We start from the raw sequence: 5,000 nt of genomic DNA, 5'->3' as shown, positions 1-5,000 counted from the left end.
TATATATATATATATATATATATATATATATATATATATATATGTGTGTGTGTGTGTGTGTGTGTGTGTGTGTGTGTGTGTGTGTATGTGTGTATGTGTGTGTGTGTGTGTGTGTGTGTGTGTGTGTGTGTGTGTGTGTGTGTGTGTGTGTGTGTGTATCTATCTATCTATTTATATTAATTAATTTATTTATACAAAAAAAACACACACATACATATACATACACACATACACATATATATATGTATATATATATATATATATATATATATATATATATATATATATGTATATATATATGTATATATATACATACATATATATGTATATATGAGTCTGTGTGTGTGTGTTTGCATGTGTGTGTGTGTGTGTGTGTGTGTGTGTGTGTGTGTGTGTGTGTGTGTGTGTGTGTGTGTGTGTGTGTGTGTGTGTGTGTGTGTGTGTGTTTGCATGTGTGTGTGTGTATATGCGCATTCGTTTTTGTGCTGCATGTCATTATCCTTTTAATTACCGAGAAAGAAAGAGAGAAAGACTTTCTTTAAAAAATCTATCGCAATGCCATAAAAATTCTCTCTTTCTCTCTCCGTTTCTCATCCATTTCTGTTCCTCTCCACGTTCTTCACCTCACTCCTACCTCTCCCTCCCCCCCTCCCCCCAGCGCTTTCAAAATCCTTCTCAAAAACTTTCAGATTCCCTCCGTCCAGATTTGCGGAAACCTTAGCCGCTCGTACACCTCGCCCTGGGGACCACGAGCCTAAAATTGTTTATTCGGATCAGAAAAAGAAATGAAAGAAAGAGAGCAATATTTTTTTTATTCGGATCAGCAAGAGAAAAGAATAATAAAGAGAGTATCTTTTTATATTCGGGTCAGAAAAAAATGAATAGAAAAGAGAGTTTTTTTTATTCGGATACGAAAAAGAAATGAATAAAAAAGAGAGTAAGGAAGAGGAAATATATTTTGATACCTAATTGATAATGTATTTCTTTTATTCGTAGCAAAAACTGAAGGAGAAGAAGAGGTAGAATTTTTATTTCTACTTTACATCGAAGAGAGAAACTACACACTGATCTATTATTCTGATTGAACCATACACTACATGGAAAAGGGTGGTGGAGCATGAGAGAAAGAGAAAATTAATTAATTTTCTTTTCCACTCTCTTGTTTATTCATCTTTCTGTATGCCTGTGGATGAATGGATAAACGTGTGTGTTTTTGTGATCATGTGTGTGTTGGTTTATTTACGTTGGATTCGCTTGCGTGTGTTTTTGTTCATGCTTGTTTATGTGTGGGTATATGTACGTGTGTGCATTTGAATGTGTATTTATATGTGTTCATGTTTTCTTTTGTACATCATCTGTCTAACTGCATAAACGAGTGTATCTGTATGTCTCTCTGTGTATGTATGTGTGTGTATATCTACTTAAGCGAAGCAATGTAGCTTATGTTGCCTATGTATCTGTGTCTGTGTCTGTGTGTGTATCTCTATTTGTATGTAAGTATTTATCTATGCATGTACGTATGTGTATGTGCTCATGCGTGTCTGTATTCTGTTGAGTGTTTCCTTCCTCTCCTCATATAAGGAAAATTTCTACCCTAATTTTTGTCATCAGTAGAGAGCGCCTATTAGAGAGACCATTTCCGAAGAGTTTACACCTTAACCACATATAGTGTTGTAATTTTCCGAGGCAATCCCTTATATATATATATATATATATATATATATATATATATATATATATATATATATATATATGTATATATATATATGTATATATATATATGTATATATATATATATATATATATATATATATATATATATATATGTATATATATATATATGTATATATATATATATATATATATATATATATATATATATATATATATATATATGTATATATATATATATATGTATATATATATATATATATATGTATATATATATATATATATATATATATATATATATATATATACTTTTTTTTAAATTCTTTCTTTTTTCTTTCTTTCTTTCTTTATTATTATTATTATTTTTTAGATTTTCTCTGCAAACTGTGATGATAAGAAACGATATGATTTATTAATTTTTCTGATTTTCTTTTCACCTTCGGTGATAATGATCAATTTTCGGTTCGTTTGCTCTTCTCTTTCTTTCCTTCCTTTCCTTTATTCGGTCGCTCTCCGTCTCACTCCTCTCTCTTTTAACTATTTCTTTTCTCTCTCTCTTTATCTATAAATTGCTCCTCCCTCCCCCCTTCTCTCTCTCCCTCCCTCCCTCTCTCTCTCTCTATCTCCCTCCCACCCCCACTCTCTTTCCCTTCCTTCCCCCCTCTCTCTCTTCCTCCCTTCCTTCCTCTCGCTCCCTCCCTTCCCCCCCTCTCTCTCTCCCTCCCTCCCTCTCCTTCCCTTCGCCCCTCTCTCTCCCTTCCTTCCCCCCCTCTCTCTCCCTCTCCCTCCCTTCCTTTCCCTACATCCTTCGTTCGCTCACACTCTCCTCCTCTCTCTTCCCCTCTTCCCCGCCTCCTCCCCACTCATCTTGTCTCAAAACTGGACAATAATAAATGAAGAATGGAATATATGCGAAATAAGAGGAATGGGAGAAGAGTGGGACAAGGGCCGGAAGAAAGGAAGAGGATAAAGAACGCAGACAAGGAAGGGGGAGAGAAAGAGAAGAGAGGATGGGGAGGAGAGAGAAGAAAGGTGGGAGAGTTAGGAGAAGGGTTGCGAGGAGAGAGGAAGGGGAGGGAAAGGCAGATTGAAGAGGAGAAGAGGGAGGGGAAGCAAGAGAGAGCAAATGAGAGGGATAGACAAGAGAGGCGAGGAAGCGAGGGAAGTGGGGGAGTGAATAATAAGAGGAATGAGGGAAACGGAGAGAAGAGGAGAGGAGGGGGAAAAGTTTAAAGGGTTGAGGAAGGGAGGAGAGGAAAGGAAGAGGATAAGAAAAAGAAGGAAGAGGAAATAGAAGGCAAAGAAAAGAGATAGAAAGTCGAGGGGAGGAAGAAGAGGGAAAAAGAAGGGGAAAGGTGAAGCTATAAGAGAGAAAAGAAAGAGATGGGAAAGAGATAAGGGATAGGATAAATGTTGAAAAAAAAAACACACACGAAAAGGTATTTAAAACAATACACCTTACCCCCCCTAAAAAAAGAGAGAGAGAGAGAGAAAAAAAAAAATGCACGAGGGAGGATAAGAAAAGATCCAACGATCACGAGGTTTTCTTCATTTCTGTCTTGGACTGTCTTGGAGAATGATCACAGGCGCACGTCCCTCCCAGCTGCTGCACCTTCAACTAAATCCTTTCATTTAGACCTTTTCAGATGACGCAATCTCTTTTCGATATTCCCCTTCGCTCTATACTATATCTTTCTTTTTTTGTCTTTTCTTTGTGTTTTTGTGTCCATGTCTTCGTTTTTTGTTTTCTATTTCTTTGTTTGCTTGAAAGAAGGTGCTTAGATGGTTTTTTCCCGTTTTGTACTTTTTTAAATAAGGACGGTGTTGTATTTCTTTTATCAATTATTTTGGTAAATATTTCAACAGATTTCCCCTTGCTTAAAGAATACATATCAAACGAATCAAAGTTAATCTTATGTGACTGAGACGTGACAAAACTAATTACATTCACATATGCTAATGATTCTAATTTGGCGCTATCAATTTATCACATGGCCAAAGCTTATTGCAGATTACGTGAAATATATACATAATGCCTTTTTAAAATTGGGAATAATTTTCATAATCCTGCATGATTTTCATCCAATCTTTTAATTCCTTTTATGCAGGCGATTTATGAGCGATTATGATTATATTAATAACTCCAATATCAACATTACTCACTGACAAACACTTGTCATGAACGTAAATACGATAATTTCAGAGACACTGAAGAGGTTGTTAAGTAGTAATGCGTAATATTATGGACAGTATATGATATAATGTGATACTCTTGATAAATTTATTATTTTTAATTGTTCTCTATAAGATTTTTTTCCATATCACGATGAAATAAATGTAGTTGATTTTACTGTTTACATCGGATATTAGATAATCAGTTATTATTCATATCTCTCTGTGCGTTATCTTGACTGGCTCTTATAAAGATTATGAGATAAAAGAGAGAGAGAGAGAGAGAGAGAGAGAGAGAGAGAGAGAGAGAGAGAGAGAGAGAGAGAGAGAGAGAGAGAGAGAGAGAGAGAGAGAGAGAGAGAGAGAGAGAGAGAGAGAGAGAGAGAGAGAGAGAGAGAGAGAGAGAGAGAGAGAGAGAGAGAGAATAAAAAGGGCCTGCTAGAAATGACTAAAACAAATACCACACATTCACCACAGGTATAAGATTTCTTTCAACGTATTAAGAAAGAAAGAAAAACTCGTCTCTTTCATACTGCAGCTTTAACTTCCTCAACAGTCTGCAAATATTTCTGAGAAAAAAGTTAATTCCTGGCAAAAAATCCACCTCGAAATCTTAGACCGATTGTCTTAAAACATTTCGCATATTCCGAAGAGGAAAATATTTCCTAATATCATTTGAAACAGACTTAACTGGGCTTATATGAAATAATAGAATAGTGTACATTATACGCTCAGTTATATATATATATATATATATATATATATATATATATATATATATATATATATATATATATATATATATATATATATATATATATGTATATATATATATATATATATATATATATATATATATATATATATATATATATATATATATATATATATGTACATGTATATATACACACATATACATATACTCATTTATGTGTCAGAGAATTTTTTTTTAACGCAATAAAAAAAAATATAGACAGAGAAAGCGAACAGAGGACAGACAGACACAGGCAGGTATATACAAAGGGAAAGAGGTCAAATATAGCCTTGCAATTGTGACGCTTAATCAAATCAGAGCCCTTATGTTCGCCATTGCCATTAACAAAGGGAAGGGCCCAGTACTTCATGTTCGGGGATTAATAGGATCCTGAATCAAATCA

The sequence above is a fragment of the Penaeus vannamei genome, chromosome 25 (assembly GCF_042767895.1).
Source record: "Penaeus vannamei isolate JL-2024 chromosome 25, ASM4276789v1, whole genome shotgun sequence".
In the NCBI taxonomy this organism is placed as follows: Eukaryota; Metazoa; Arthropoda; class Malacostraca; order Decapoda; family Penaeidae; genus Penaeus; species Penaeus vannamei.
Note: the sequence above shows the minus strand (reverse complement) of the source record.